The sequence below is a fragment of the Anas acuta genome, chromosome 2, assembly GCF_963932015.1.
Source record: "Anas acuta chromosome 2, bAnaAcu1.1, whole genome shotgun sequence".
Classification (NCBI taxonomy): domain Eukaryota; kingdom Metazoa; phylum Chordata; class Aves; order Anseriformes; family Anatidae; genus Anas; species Anas acuta.
This window is the reverse complement of record NC_088980.1, coordinates 20,075,151-20,092,003: the sequence shown is the minus strand read 5'-3', so window position 1 is coordinate 20,092,003 and position 16,853 is coordinate 20,075,151. Positions and strand designations below refer to the sequence as shown.

The window sequence follows — 16,853 nt, the reverse complement described above, 5'->3', positions numbered from 1 at the left end:
AAATATAATGCATTTTATATTAAGCAACTAGTGAGGGAACAAAAGAAAAAGCACTCTTTGTCTTTATTTCCCTAGCAGCATTCTAGTCCTGCCTGCAGTCCATTCAATTTAGGGAATATATAATCTTTCTGTAAATTTCATAAGTGAGTGCTGCCTGGTTATTATCACTGCAGAATGTCCAGCAAGAGCAAGGAAATCTTGCAGAGGGATGACACAGTATTCGTGTAGTTTTGCATAAACATTGGGTAATGGCTCCCCTCTGAGAGATTTGCAATACTCTGATATCAAAAGACTTATGCATTAAAAATAACAAGAATGCATATCAGATTAGCCTTTTCACACTTTAGAATTATGTAGCTTTGAAGAGCACAAACTTAGTAACCATGTAACTCCCATTTGATTCTTTATGGACCTCATGTGAAATGAAATTTCCCAAAATAAAACATATCTAAAATTATTTATTGAAAAATGAAATTATTAATCTAATTACGAACATATCAATTTATTATTACAAATTAAAAACATTCAAATAAGTGGTCTAGTCTTTGTAAGAAATTTATGGATCTCTGGAGTTTTCAGTCAATAGACATGAGCTCATACTACTCTGGGACTCTCCTGTACACAAACAGCAAGATCAGGCCAAGTAACTTTGCCAAGAATCATTTCTGTACTTGCCCCTTAATACAGATCTCACATGCAAATGTCAGGGACATGTCACATACCCAACAGACAGTATTGCATTCCATAGGGGGGAGGAAAAAGATAAAAAACTTTTTTTCATTTCCTTCCACTGAAAGATTCTTGCACTCAGGAAGGTCTTACCCAGCCTTGTGTAAAATGGCTTGGCAGTAGGACTGACTTCATTCCTCTAGAAAAACACACTTCTCAACCTAGAAGTGCTTAATGTTGCTGAAATTCTCCTGACAAAGAGGATACACTTTTCTTGGCTCACCGTTTATCCCATTTGTGGGTATTAAACTACTGATCCTGCAATACATTGAGTGCCTCCAATTCCCACTGAAATAGAATATAATCTATAATATATCTTAAAGTTATTTGTCTCTTTTCACCTTAGGAGTAAACTTCCTGACAAATTAATGCATGTTAAGCCACCCTTAAGTTTTAAACAGCAATACTCTCTAAGAGTGCTCTTAGCAGAGTTTTAAAAAGAGAAGCAGACAACAGAGGACTTCTGAGTGACAAAACTCACCTGTTAAAATGCATTAGGAAGAAACCCAGACAACTTCATAAGGGACGGAGTCCATGAACTGGAAGGGAAAATGTCCCCATGTTCATTTTCCCAATCAACTGGTAGTTTGAGCATGACCAGGTGATCCCAATTCACTGCCTGGTTGACCAGACAACATTCACTACCCATTATCTCAGTTTGGTGACCTCTGCAGAAAACTATAACAAGCCAGTGCTTCAGATGTTTTTTCTCTGAATCCCAACTCTCTTGCCAGCTGTAAGGTTGGTCTTAATCATTTCAAGAGCATCATTATCTAAAGCTAAACAAAAGACATGGATTTGTTCAAGCATTGTGTTATGTGGGAATTACCAATCCCATAAGTACAATGAGATCTTAAGGTTCTGGCAGCAGCAGTCCTTTTCTCGATTTCATCAGATTTGAAGAGCATAGGAATTAAGTCCTACAATTCCTCTCTTCCAAAAACAGCTTCTGTCCTTTTACCTTATACCCATCTATCCTGACTGAGCATCTCAGAGTCTTCCTACATTAAACAAGCACTAAAGAACAGATCAGTAAGCCAAGTCCTAGTTAGTCTTCCCCATGCCCTAAAATCAAGCCAGCTCTAAGCTTAAGCATCACTGTGGTCCATGTCCAACTTAATATACTACTTTCACCTCTGGCAGAACAAGCTTCTTCAGCCTGGATAGAAATCTCCCTATATTACTTCAGACAGCATGGTCCACAGGGCTTCGTAATGGGCTGTTAGGTAGGCTCATTAACTGATTTGGTCTGGGAAATTTAACATGGTAGTGCAAATACTAATCAGGAAAAAATATGTCTAGGGTTAAGATAATGCTATGGACTAAAGGGGCTGTGGAATTCAGTTTATTGCTAATTTCTGAAAAATATGGTGAGTTAATGGGATGGAGTGTTTGCAGCGGTAAATGTCTCATATTTATTGGAGGGTAAGACTGGAAATGGTCAAGGGTAGTTTTGGGTTTTGTGCTTGTGTGAGGGTGAGAGTTCAGAGCTCCAGGCATTAAAGAATTGGTATTTCAGGATACACTCTGCATGCCAATTTATTTGTCTCTGTTGTAGTCTGTCCTGGCTGAGGGCAGAGGCATTTGGAAATTTTAATGCTATATTTAGACACACTAAGCTTTGCCCCTCTCTTGATTTAATCTCTAATTCCTGCAAGCACTATCATAAACCAATAAATCTGAAAAGAAATGATAAATCATTTAATCCAGCTGATATGAGTTAGTAACTATGCCAAAGATCATCCTGAAATTTAGAGGAAGTTTAGCTCTTCACTCTTCTTTTATCCTATTCTAAATCAATCCCAAACATGATCTTGAACCTTAACTGGATTTCAGCAACTTTCACCCAGTTTCACACTAAATATTGGCAATTCCCTGAAGGAAAATTATATTTTTTACTGCTTTCTATAAACCCACACATCTGAGAAGGAAGCTGGTATGAGGGAGTCTCTGTCTTCACTGAAGGTAAACAAGATGGTATGGTGGATGCTGGAGTGAAAAGGTTTGGTTGAGGTCTTGGGGTTTGAGTTGTTGTGTTATTGGTCAAGGCTACATCACACACAGTGAGGGCAGAAGGAAAGCTTGCAGATTGCAGAAGTGAATGCTGTCCATTCAGGTTAGGCTGCAGTTTTCTAACAACAGGTGGGTCTAGAGCTGGAATTAGGTTATGGGACAACACTGACTAAGTTTTATTCCTGCAGAGAGGAAGACTCTCACAGGAAGACTCTGAGTCACACCATGGTGTTCATGGAAACAAACTGTCATTTCATTCCAAAGTGGTAGCGTCACTGAACTACCACTGATTTTAGGACAGAAATAAAAACAAAGTATTAAGACAGAATTAAAAATAATAATAATAACAAAGAAATATTATAGGCAAAATATTATTACAGTCTGCTTCTTTGTGTTTTTTATCAGTCCCACTACAGTCCTGTGAGACACAGGGATCTTGTACCCTTGGAGTTCGTTTTATTTTGTCAATAAGAACTCCATACTTTAAAAGTCAGCCTAATTTTTAATATATAAAACAAATTTTATTCATATACATCTAATGAATGTGCATTTTCCATTTACGCCAGAGGGGCCGTTTCTTCTTGGATTTCTTATGAGTCATATAAGCATAAAATCAATTGGCCCTGTAAATCAGCATGAAATAATCTGCCTTCAAGAAAACTAGCTGGAAGTATTTATGCATTAAGGACACTGTCCTCCAAACCATAAAACATCAGTCAAGCCCCCTTGCACAGGATCTGCTGAAATACAAGAGAATTCACTGCACAACTTGTAGAGAAACCTTCTTGCTTAGCAGACAAGGAGTGCTTAGTGATGCTATAAATCAACCTGACCTACACTATCCGTCTACCTGCTGTTCTGTTACATACCATAGATGAGGCTAGAACAGGGATGATAGAGGAAACTTGCCTGTGGGGTACTGTTCAACTGAGGCTATGAATTTCTCTTCAAAACCTTTTGTGCACTATAGGAAACAAAACAGTGTCAAAACAAACTTGAAGTCACTATCCTATCATTACACTCATTGTTTAATTTTAGCATATTCCCTGCTAACTTTTAGTTCCTATCAATTATCACTCTCAAAAAACTCAGACACAAACTCCCAGTTAATTAAAAAAAAAAAAAAATAGATGATTTAAGGGTAAAAGAATTTAGCTCTGTATATGTAGGTTTTGCCATGTAAGTTAGCTTTTGGGATGAAATAGTCCCTGTCATTTGGATGAAAAAAAAAAAAAGCACTATTGAAATTTCCCTAGCTTTTATAAACAACTTACAGCTCAGCTCACAAAACAGCATGGATACAAGAAGACTTGGAAGCCCATGTATCACCTCTCTACCAGACACGAAGTTGAAGACACTTGAGATTCTTCCTGACTCCTGCCACCTTTGAGAAAGTTTTTCTAATCTCTTGCAAGAGGTAGGACTGTTTCTTTTCTCTCCATTTGTAAACTGGTACAGCTGAGGTTTTTGCCAATGGGCATTACAAGTCTTTAACAGCCACTTAAATTGAACAGTTAACTTTGCTTGGAATTGTAGTTTAACCCATCAGGCAACTAAGCACTACATAGCCATTCACTCACCCTCCCCACACCATACAGCAGGATGGGGTAGAGAATTGGAGAAAAAAGGGTTGAGAAAGTCAGTTCAATAGAACATAAAAGGGAGAATAATCATCATTAATAAACAACAACAATAATAATAAAGTGATACACAAAGCAAGTGATGCACAATGCAGTTTCTGACCACCCGCTGACAAATGCCCAGCCAGACCCTGAACAGCATCCTTCTCTTCCTACTCCCCACTTCCTCACTCCCCAGACAACTCCTCCCATATTTATTGTTCAGCATGACACTATATGGTATGGAACATCTCTTTGGTCAGTTTGGGTCAGCTGTCCTGGTTCTGTCCCCTCCCAGCTTCTGCTGCCTTTCCAGCCTCCACACTGTTAGGCAGAGCAAGAAGCTGAAAAGTCCCTGACTTTTTCAGTAAGTATTGTCCTGCAACAACTAAAATATCAGTGTGTTATCAGCATTATCTTCATCCTAAATCCAAAACACAGCACCATACCATCCTGAACAGTATCTCTGAGATTAGTGTGATAAACACAGGTCTATAGTTATTTTCTCTTTTCTTTCCCTTTAATGCATCCTGAATTGTCCTCACCCACCAAAAATGCCTAGGAGTTTGAATCTTCGTAGTCTGACATTTCCAGAGTGACTTCTCTTACTAAAAGGCTAGGCTACAAAAAAATACAGCATTGCTAAAAACAACTAACTTTTCTTCCTGTAGCAGAAAGAAAATACTTCTTTTGGAAAAGAAAAAAAAAAAAAAAAAGAAAGATTATATATACACCTATGTTCAAGTGGAGGTCTGTGTTTTGGATTCGAAGGCACCAAATGCATCCACATTACTGAAGGGCATTGCAGAAACAGGCCTGTAATCAGTGCTTCCCAGCCAAACAAGGTGATGGGTTCGTATCTGACTCTATGTTCACATAAGTGTTCTGAAAGGGAGCTTGGGCAAGAAAAGTCACTTTCAAAGCTGTTGCCTTAAAGGCACATTAAGCAGTCCCAGCCTTTTCGTATCCCAGTCTCTATAGATCTTGATCAAGTTATTTATCAGATCTGGCCCCTATTTCCTTCAGAAAATCAGCAATATCCTCTCATACATAAATATCCCTTTTCCTTAAGGAGAAATAGGCAGACTGCCATGTGCTTGATAAAGCTTGTTAATTTCTACAATTAATAATAATAATAAACTGATGTAAGATTTATTTACTGTTCATTTTCATACTGAAAACAACCATCACTGCCTTTACATGAAAAGAGAAGGCCTGTGTTTTTTTAATATCAGACTCCAAATACATAAAAATCACTTTCATACTGAGTTTTCATCTTTGCTTCATGGCAAATTAAAAATGCATTCTATTTAGATCTTTCATGGTGGCAGATTTATGCAGTAGAATCACTGAGGCAATAGATTCAGATTTTCACCCTTCTTGTATGCAGAATCTTTCATATAAATGTAACTAGAACAGAATGCAAAATCTATTAAATTCACTAAAATATATATGAAACTAGGTAGAGATCAATGTTTGCATCTCAGTAAGTTTGGTTGCTACGGTGTAACAAAACAGCACTGTTTCATAAAATGGAAGGAAGCAATCTTGTAATACAATGAAAAGAAGAAGTGTCATGTGGCCTATTCTATTAAAATAGGACATTGTTTTATTTACAGCATCAAAATTAAATTAAACTGGCTATTTTTTGCTGTTATTCATTTGCATTTCAATTTTTCAAAGCCTTCACTTTTTCAGTTTCAGCATTGCTACTGAAGAAGACTAACGTGGCTGCTTATTTCAGCCTTTCTTTAATTTTCTGCTGATAGATTTTCAATGGAGCTCCATTTTTTTTGCAAGTGAAAGTAAATTACCCCATACTTTCCTCATCCTTTTTTTGTGCTACAGCATCGATCATACTGAAGGCAACACCTTTTCTTAGTATTATTTTTGTAATGCCCATTGAGCAACAATACCAATTCATTCATGTTTGTGGACCTAAAGAAGATGAATAAGTAGTTAACTTTCTGAGCAATGTTAACTAGGCTCTGCATATGAGCACCAACAATAACTTACATAATTTTCAATATTTAAGGTTTAATTCCTTTCCCTAGACTATAAATATGAATACTCCACTATTGAATCATCTTGAATCTGACTTTCACAATGTAAATTCTAGAAGTTTGTTCTTTTGCTGAAAACGGAACACTTTGTGGGGGAAAAATAAAAATCAGTTTGGACAGATTTTTGATAAGGCTGTTTGAAACTTATATAGCTCCCTACTAGCCCACCAACTTAGCTCCTCGACAGCCTACTGAGTCAAAGCCCTTCAACTGTGGAAATGATGGTCATGACATCCTGCCCGTTCTTTATGTTGTCAGCCATGTAGATGAAACCTCCCACCACAGGCAGTCTCATCAAGCTAACTTGGTGACGACAACTTTCACTGTTTTCAGTCTTTGGAAGAAAAAAGTAAAATCACTGAGGTTTCACCAGGGCTTCCACAAAGCAACTAAGAGGCAAGCTGGAGAATCTCAGAGCATGTTTCAGAAATGACATACACATACAGAATTAAATGAGTGCTAAAAATCCCTTGTAAATGATTAACATCAGAAAGGGACTACAAAAGATTTTGAAAACAAGGGACACGTGCAAACTAAGAATTGGTAAATCCTGACAACTCTGGCAAGTTCTCTCATATCAGTGGATTTTCTTGAAATCAAAAGAATTTTGGCATCTACAAAAATCAGTACTTATGTGCATCTTTTTGACTTTCCCATTCCAAATAGGTCTCTGAAAGATTAACTGTTTCTTTAACTTGCTTTTGTATCAAGAAAGAAAAAAAAATGAAGATGACAGGAATGTATATATTTAAGTATTCCTCAACACAAAAAAGTCCTCTAACTGCAGCGTTGACCAAAGACAATCACATCCTAGAGTTCTCCAGTCTCCACCTTTCAGTTGCAGGGTCCCTTCATCCTGCATGGATGGTTCATCTTGTATTTTCTTGGAGGGTGAGGTTATTGCAGTAATTTTTACAGGGACAATGTAGCTTTTCACTGGTGTGCTTTTATTTTCATTTCTTTACTTTTAGAAGTGACAAATCAAGGATCAGGAAAAGAAAATAGGAAAGGACATAATTTTTTTTTTTCCTCTCCTGAAGGAATTCAAATTTCTGCAAACTACATACCACATTATAAGAAACTGAAGACTGGATAAGACTGAATTATGGAAACCCTACACTTATATCAATGAAAGCAAAATCACAATCAACCTACACTGCATTAAGTCAGGGAAAATACAAAAGTATTGATTTTCATTGGATGAGCCACAACAGGGGCTATTCTCTTACTTCCCATATAAGGATATGGAGGTAATGACAAAAAAAAAAAAAAAATCACACTCCGGTATCAGTTATGGATCTAGAGGACTGGAAGGTAACCATCCAGGACAGCTGACCCTGTCTGACCAAAAGGATGTCCCACATCATATGGCATTATGCTTGGGAATAAAAACTGGGGAAAAGGAGGAGGAGGGGAAATAGAGTGATGATGTTTGTCTTCCCAAGAAACCATTACACGTGATGGGCCCTGCTTTCCTGGCAGTGCCTGGACTGCTGATGGGAAGCAGTGAATTAATTCCTTGTTTTGTTTTGTTTGTGTGTACAGCTTTTGTGTTACCTAGTAAATTCTCTTTTTCTCAACCTTTAAGTTCTCACACTTTTACCTTCCTGATTCTCTCCCCAGTCCCATTGTGAGAGGAGTGAGTGAGTTTCTGTGTGGTGCTGAGCTGCCTTCTGGGATTAAAGCACAACAAATGGATAAGGGAAAAAATAAATAAATAACATCAACCACCTGTGAACATGCTGAACCTAAGGACTCTTCTAAAGTATTAACCTTAAAGGTAGAGTGTAGTTTCTGTAAATCCACCAGATATACTGTATTTCTACTCTCCTGTAAAAGCCCTGTATGCTTCTGAACTGAGAGTTCAACACAATTACTGATCAAGTATTTCAGTTACGCAGAGAAAAGCAGGAAGGGTTATTTTTTTTACTGGAGTAGAGATCCAGAAAATTATATATTCAGTTTAAACCAAAGATTCCTGAAACATGCATTTTTTTCTCTTGTTCCACAACTTTATCAGATTTTTGTTGACACAGATTAAATAATTGTCATAACCTTCAGACACTGCAATCTCAAATGAAAGAAACCTCTCTTTCTCCAAGCACTGGTTAACCAAGCAAAGCCTGCATTTTCCTTCTGTGCCTTAACCCTCTGTGTATTACTCCCAGAAGCTGTTGTATATGAGCCATTTAGACTGGTATCCGTTTGTCAGAACCATCTTCTTAATGGTTCCCTAGTGCCTTTGCCTAAATAGATAGCTCTTACTGATAAATGATAACATTATGTTATATACACTTAACAGAACCGGTGAGATATAACTGAGCCCATCATGAAAGTGCTAAGCAGTGATAAAAGTTTTTTGAAGCTGATTTGCAAGGAAAAGAGATTGTGTATAGCTGGTCTCAGAAAATACACAAGTCTTCATAAAACATTCAGGAAATTTTAATGGAGACATATCAGAAAGGTGAGCCCATAAAGGTACTCATTGTCTATTCTCAGATGACATAATAGAATCATAGAATGTCTTGAAAGGGAACTTAAAGATCATTTAGTTCCTGGGCAGAAATACCATCCACTACATCTGGTGGTAATACTCTCTGAATGTTATTGATAATTAAGCTTTTTTTTCAGCCAATACTCTTCCTTTAAGAGTACATCTCTTTGTGATATATTTCCACAAACAAAGACAGAAATGTCAGATCATTGTTTAAATATAAAACAGAAAACTGAGGAAATCAGTTCATGTGAATACAACTAAACAAACATACACGCACATATGCATATACAAAGCTGAGAAAGGTACCTTTATAGCAAATACATAATTCATCCCCTGTCAGGTAATAGATAGCAAAAAGTTGGTTCCTGACACTTACTTTAACAATCTCATGGTAAATTTTTAACTCACAAAATATCATTTAAAAAAAAAAAAAAAGTTCATAATTCAGGATAAGGTGATACTTCCATGTGTTTGGGGTTTCTTACATTTTAAAAACTTGGAGTAAATCAGTTTGTCCTTCTCTTTGTCTTACCAATTTACAGAAGGCTGTTTTATGCATCGTATCTCTTTTGAAATCTCCAATCTCTTTCTTTTTTCTTTCCTCTAAATTCATTAGTTTTATAGTAAGAAAGGTATATGACGACATCTGAAAATTCCAGAAGAATCTTTTGTTCCCCCCCAAAAAAATTCCTAAAGACACTAAAACATTTCATTTGAATTACTGCTGACCTTAGTGACATCTACATAAAACAAACATTTTCCAACTAAAAAATCTGCAATTTTCCCAAAGAAACATGTTTATTTTTCCTTCCCTATATTTCTCAAGGCTCTAAAAACTGTTTTAAGGTGTGTCCACAACTGGTATATAATAATAATATAGAAGTAAATTTAATTCACAGAATACACTCCATAGGAAAATCTGTATTTTCTTACATCCTTTTCCTTACAAAAATAGGATCTGAATTGTTTTGTTTTTGTGATATTTTTATTTAAAAATCAATGTAACATTTAAGTCACCAGCTACCGGGGAATTCTAAGCAAAGGAAAAACACACGAGGACTGCATTATTTTCTTTTACCCAGAATCTACTTCCATTTTCTTTTACACTGGGCACTCAACAGATTAGAAAACATCATCAGTGTCATCTAGAATCTTAAAGCTGTATCATTGGACCTGCGTCTTTATTAAAGTATATTTAGGTGAGTTTCCTACTGTGACAACTTTCTTCTTTTGCCAGTATTAAAATAATCAAATGAAAACAAAGCTGGCACCAGCCAATTTAGGAAATTCCTAAATTCCTTTCACATCCTTTGCATCAGCTTCCACCTGTCACAGAAAATAACCTTATCAAAGAGAGACAGGAAAGAAAAATTTTGCTCAGTAATATGGTACAGATAACAGCAAATAACATGGGGGTGGGAGGGAAACTATGAGGTCAGACCAGATTGCTTAGGTCTTCCCTCTACAAATTAACTCCTCCTCATGCATTTCTCTCCAGCAGGTCAGAGAAGAGGTAAGGGTAAGATCATTTATGGTATTTTCCTTTTGGGCAACAGCATAAGAAATTTCTGCAGTAGCTCTGCCTTGCCATCACATGATGCAGGGTGGGGGACCCAGATATCTGCATCACAGCAGTCAATGGCACAAAAAATTCTCAGGTAATATCCTGAACACAGAGCACTGTATGTCTTGCTTTGATGTGATACCTGTTCTTCAGAGAGAAGGACTGGAAGCCAGTTTCCAAACTGCAAGCAGTAGAACTGAGAACAAACTGAGGGCAAACAGAACTGAAGGCAAATCATTGGATTTTGGACACCATTTCTGTTTATAACTTCTCAGAACATATAGCCCTCTGTCCCTAGTGAATTGGGAATCCAGTGTAGAAACAAGAGATTGTGGATTAGGGAAGAGTTCACAGCTCATCAAGGCCATCTTCCTTCATCTACCAGGCAACAGTGCACTTTGAACAGAGAAATCATTTCTTTAAAACTTTCTCATTCTTGTCTGTCCTCATGTGTGCAGGTCCTTCCCTGGCACTTTAACTTAGACATACAGTGACAGAGACAGTACTCCTCTTCTATTTATGCTCCCTAAAGATAACTTTTCTGAGTTTCTTAGGTCTTCCTCTCTTGTGTAACAAATCCTTGTCTCATACTAGGATCATATTACAGGGACAGCACATTTAAATATTATATCATTAAGACTACAGAGAGATCTGTAACATTATATTTGAGTGGCTATGACTCTTGAAACTGGGGACCCTTCAGAATGCTTTAAACCAACAGATGGTAGTTTAAATGTAAAATAGCTAATTCAGGCAACAAAGTAAGATCTTATGGTCTGTATTTCTACTGGAAAAAGCCATGGATTCCAAACATAAGCAAGATAACAGTTCAAGAGATCAAAAAAAAAAGTAGAAGAAAATTTAAAAACATGCCTTCAAATTGAATACTGGAAGATAAGCAGCCTCAATATTGTTTCCAAGAGAGCAAGGGAAAGAGAAAATGCAATGAGATGTGCTGACTTCAGGCAATAGCATTCATTAATAACATTCATTTTAGTTTGCAAAAACTATAGTATTATACGTACAGGTAAGCATCAAATGTAAAAATAAGTTTTGCAAAGGGGCAGAGGTAAAATACAGTATAGCAAAACTAAAAGTAACAGGAAATAACATTCAAAGTATAGCAAATTTTAAATCAATGATTGGAAGAGAAAGATTTCCATTGAAGTATAGGAGCACTACATTATACACTACATTAGAGCTATATTTTGTAATACTAAAAGAAGGCCTGTAACAGACAGAAAATAAGTTATAGCAAGGAATATGCTTGCAAGTGACTGTCAGCTTTCACATTCTAGGTAAATTCCTAGGCACTGCCTAAGACGTTGCCATGTTTTGCTGTACAGAATTCATCTCTATTGTTGCAAGAGTCCAGATACTGTAGCTCTGGTAGAATCTACAAAAAGCTGTAAAACTTAATCAAATCTCATATATTTTAGAAAGTTTGAAACTATTCCCAAGGCAGTCATACTCCCAAAGTGAAACATTATCAATTTGTGGCCTAGACAGAGAACAGCCCTCCTTGCAGGGATGTTCTTTCCTCTGCCATAATTCATAAGCACTGAACACCTCTAGAACAAGACACTGCACTAGATCACAGGTTTGCTATGAAACAGTAAGGAGGAAGATTGCTGATTTTAGAACAGTTAATATTTATGGTAAACACAACATATTTCATGAATCGTCTTCATAAAAATGCTATGCCTATACCACTTTTGTCAAAAGGAGTTTTGCTCTGTAGCAGTCTCTGTGAGCTCAGTGACCCCACAATCACACAAGCATCAATATAGAACAAAAGGCAGAACTTTAAACATTGCCCACCCAAAAGCATACTTAAACAGACTGAAACGTTCAGCTTTCAGGGTCCCACTTCAGTGTCCATCATGGTAATAACAAGGCTGACACAAGCCTCTTAGAGTTTTGCAGTAGGAATGTCAAGTTAGGATTCCAAGCCTGAGAAAATAATTTCTGCCTCTGGCATATCCATGAAAAGTACCTTATCATCATTTGGCCCATTGAATCGGTTTATTATTTTACAGAAACCATTTACTCCTAATAGTAATACCTCATCATTGATATTATTATCTGCTTCAGGAGCACAGTATGGCTTGTTTTTAGACCTGATTGCTCAATGTGGCTTGAAGGAAAATCTCTCCATGTTTTTAATTTGATTGAACTGTTCTTTATCTTTGAGAAGACAGCTGAAAATGAAATATGCTATGTCTCCCAGAAACTGCTTGTGCTATTATCTTGTATTTATATTACCTACTTGGTTGTTTTTTTCTTTCAGATTGAAGTGTTAATTTTTATAGACTGTGATCTGAGCATTAGTACCTTAATAAATCAACAAGAAAGGAAGCCATGAAAAAAAGACAAAGGGCTCCTCAGAAAATGGAAAGAAACAAAAACAGCTCTCCTTACAGATGGCCTTTAAAGCGAATGAGCAGTTGAGACTGTCCCTGCTCAGAGGTGCCATAGCATAAAAATATATTGAGTGAAAACAAGTAAGAAGGGTCATACTGTGCCCTCAGATGCACTCACAGGACTCCCATTGACTTCAATCAGAGCCATATGCCAAAATCTTATGGCAGAATTTAACCCTAAGCAACCTTTTAAGCAGCAGACCAAACCATGGTTTCAGATACACATATGCAGTTCCCAGAAGAGCAAGAGGTTGGAAGCATTTTGTGTTTCTCACTTACTTTCCAGCCCTGCTTTTCTTCACCAGGGTCCTCTTGTTGGCTTAGGTCAGAAGTTTGTACATTCTGCATTTTCAGACTGTTTGCTACAGCTAAGACCTGTATCACTTGCCCCACAAAACAATCAGCAGTACACAAAAATGCTTTCAATTATATGAAAAAACACAACCACACTTCTGACAGATTTGTCACGCTTTTCATAGCTATGTCAAAAACAAGCAAATCCATGGTAAAAGAAAAAATACCCCAGGTACCACATAGCAGGTGAATGTGATTGAGGAGATTGAAATTAGCATAAACAAAGTTTATTCTTTAAAAACATATTTTTCTTGTAATTCAGTATGACTTGTTTGAACAAGGAGATTTCAACTTTTAAATAGAACATCCTAGAAATTTAATTCCACTCACCCATTTTTAGTATGCAAGCCTAAAAAATTCACTCTACTTATGTTTTTATATATATTTATAGACATTTATATATATATATGTAATTTATATATACTATATAAGAATATGTATATACATTATTCAATAAGTTTGAACATGCTACCTGCAATTTTTCAGCTGACTAAACATGACAGTCTGTCCTGTGCCAAAACAAATAAACAAAACCAGAAAAAAAAATACATACAGAGTGCTAAGCAAATAAATGTATTGGCTATGCAGCATCTACCCAGTTTCATACTTGTACATTGAAGATAAATTTATAAAACCAAATGTGAATAGTTATCAGCATTCCTCAGAAGCTTTTACTATCACAGCAATATCTGTGCAGAACCTTTTGAGCACAGGTCATGCAAGTTTGTAATAAATGCCAGGTTATAACAAGATTACAGACATACCATGAAAGGTGCTGGGAAAGTCAACCTCTGGTCTCACCAGGCACATGCCTTGAATAGTCTCCATGGCTGTAGGACAGTAGAGAAAGATTTGTGGAGCTGTAAGAGTCAGCTCAGACCTGTGATGGGAAAAGTTTTAATAGGTTAAGGATTCCTGTAAACACAATCATTTCAGACAGACAGCAGAAGGAGCAGGTGCTAGCTGATTACTTCTTTCCAGGTGCATTGACCAGTTCATTGATGATCTTCTCAAAAGAGCTAATAGATTTATTTGTTTTTCAAAATGTTACACACACACCAACTTATGCATGCATTTTACACCATTTGATCTGCAGCTTTTCCATCTGTCTGAGTTGTGCACTGACAGTGCACATGTGTTTATTTGTTCCTCAATTCATAATGAAACTATATTTAGGAGCTGGAAATCACTAAGCATGCAGGTGGCATGCAATCCATGGAACCAGTGAACAGATGTGCGAGTTAAGTACTCAGGATCATGTCATAATTCATTATTTGAAGATAAGCTGATATTGCACAGCTTTATGAATATGGCCACATATAAAGCACTTAGCTTCAAAATAACTATATTTTCTTTATTTATCTCCAAGCAAAATTAATTGTTCTACTGTAAAACATTTTTATGCCTATAACAGAAATTATCCACTTCAAAACATCATGAATTATCTTATTTCCAATTTCCCTATTTGTCCATAGACATAAATTCAGATGAGTCCTGTAACCTTATAAGTTTAGCTTAGGATTTTTTTCATTTTTCTTTAATAATAATAAATAAAAATAATAATAATAAAAAAAAAAAAAAAACACAGATACAGATGCCAAGAAATTCAGTGAGAAGGTACTGCCCTTTGAAAGTATGAAAAAATATATGCTATGTTTTCTCCATTTTTTGCCATTTAATATAGTCTTTTCTAGGCAGGAAGTAATGAGTCAAAAAAAATAATTTATCATAGTTACTGAAGATACATTTAATCAAACAAGGTAATTTATCAGTAAGCCTTGCTGAATTACATACAGACATATAATGTTTGAGATGTTGTATGCAGTTTACAAAATGTTAGCTTTCAGAAATCTAATACTGACCTACTTGGAATTCTTTCTTGGATAGAATTTTTAAACAGAAACAAATACCATATCATTCTAGTCTTCTAGATAGCATTCTATAAAACCTCAGATTTATAAAAAAAAATCATCTTATCATCACTTAGATATTCAGATAATACTTTTATATTAATCAAACAGTCAGTAACAGTTTTTGTAGAGCTAATACAGTAGTGAAAAACCCAGCAAGGAAAATGTTCACATACACACACACACACACACACAAAAAAAAAAAAAAAAGTTCAGAAACTTGTAAAGTTTTCATTTACCCCTTTCATCATTTTTTTATACAAATTGCTTCTGTCACTGTGATTTATACCTATATTAGCTCACAGTAAAATTATATCTGCTGTGTAGCCATCTAACATCTTAGCTACTATGCCACGTCAACAGCCTGGGCAGGTTGAGCACAGAATCCAGGCACCATAATTCAAAGCTGAGGAGTACAATGAGCTCTCTCTGACCTTAGATGCATATTCCCTTTTTTGATACCTGAGTCTGAGGTTTAGAAGCCTAAGCACCAAGCTAGGGTCTGAGGCTTTCTAAAGATGCCCAGAGAAATGTGGGCACCACGTAAAGGCTACCCAAAACCCAATGCACTAGTCAGGGGGACGTGTATGAGTTTTGCCACATCTTGGGAACTCAGCTCAGGGTTTACTTTGGAGACTAGTGGATTAGTGACTAGTGGACGTTAGGTAATCCAAGGATTACCTAACAGATGGAGACAATTTTTCAGTCACTCCAACTGGCTGAGCCAAGCACTGTTCTCAGAATATACTTTACCCTACCACGGCATTGGGCAAACAGACAGGAAGTAAAAAAGGCACATCCAAGATTACCAGCCATAGCCCCTTAGATAAATACCAGCCTCCTGAACTTTATCAATCTCACCTTGTTTGCCCGTGTGCATGCAGTTGAAAATGCAGTACAAGAAAAATTAAAATTTAATACCCACACTTGCTGAGGTCAACCTTAGAGCAGTTTGCATGCCACAGACTGGGACTTGCCTGCACCAGCAAGACCTGCCCATCCTCCTTGCCCCAGGTACTCTGCATCTTGCACTCCAGTGTTTTCAGTGGTGACTGTGGCACACAATTTTCAAAAACCTACTGACAATCACAGTGGCAAAAAGTTAGTTTTCCAGATTGTAAGAACCTTTGAAAAAAAAGGTTATCTGGGGAGAAAATAAGTTGATAAACAAGCTAGGCGTTTTTTAAAACTGAAAGAGATTTTTTTATTTTTATTTTTTAATTCTATGTCATCTCTCCCTGGTGTGGTATGCTTTGTGGTTTCATACTGAGCAACAGAGCTTTGCTTATTCTACACATTTTTACACTCCTGTAACTTTGAACTCAGCATAACTATTTCAATTTAAATCATAGACTTTAAATTTCATTACATAAAGCATGTGCAGATTTTTAATTCCTACAGCTTTTAACCAGATATAATTCAAAGTAGTGCTAGATGCACTTTCAAATTTAGTATTAAAAATAATAACAAAATGAAGTGCTTTATCTTTTTGGATGCTTCTGGCTAAATACATTTAAACAAATCAATATCCACAAGGGGAAGCACAATTTTAAGGTAATTTACAACACACGTAGACAAGAATAGCTCAATAGATCTGGAATACAAAGTATATTAGTTATAATTGACCAACTGGCAAGAAGTCAAGAGTCACTTACTTCACTTTATTTTTATGGATAATGAC

The 16,853-nt window shown here is 36.4% G+C and overlaps 1 long non-coding RNA gene across 1 annotated transcript in view; it reads right to left on the bottom strand.

Moving 5' to 3' along the window:
• LOC137851670 (uncharacterized) overlaps positions 1-15,364 on the bottom strand; it is a 31,292-nt gene extending 15,928 nt beyond the window's left edge. The window contains exon 1 of the long non-coding RNA XR_011093342.1: positions 14,027-15,364. This is a non-coding gene — a long non-coding RNA (uncharacterized lncRNA). The remainder of the gene's footprint in view (positions 1-14,026) is intronic.
• Positions 15,365-16,853: the final 1,489 nt, after the last annotated feature.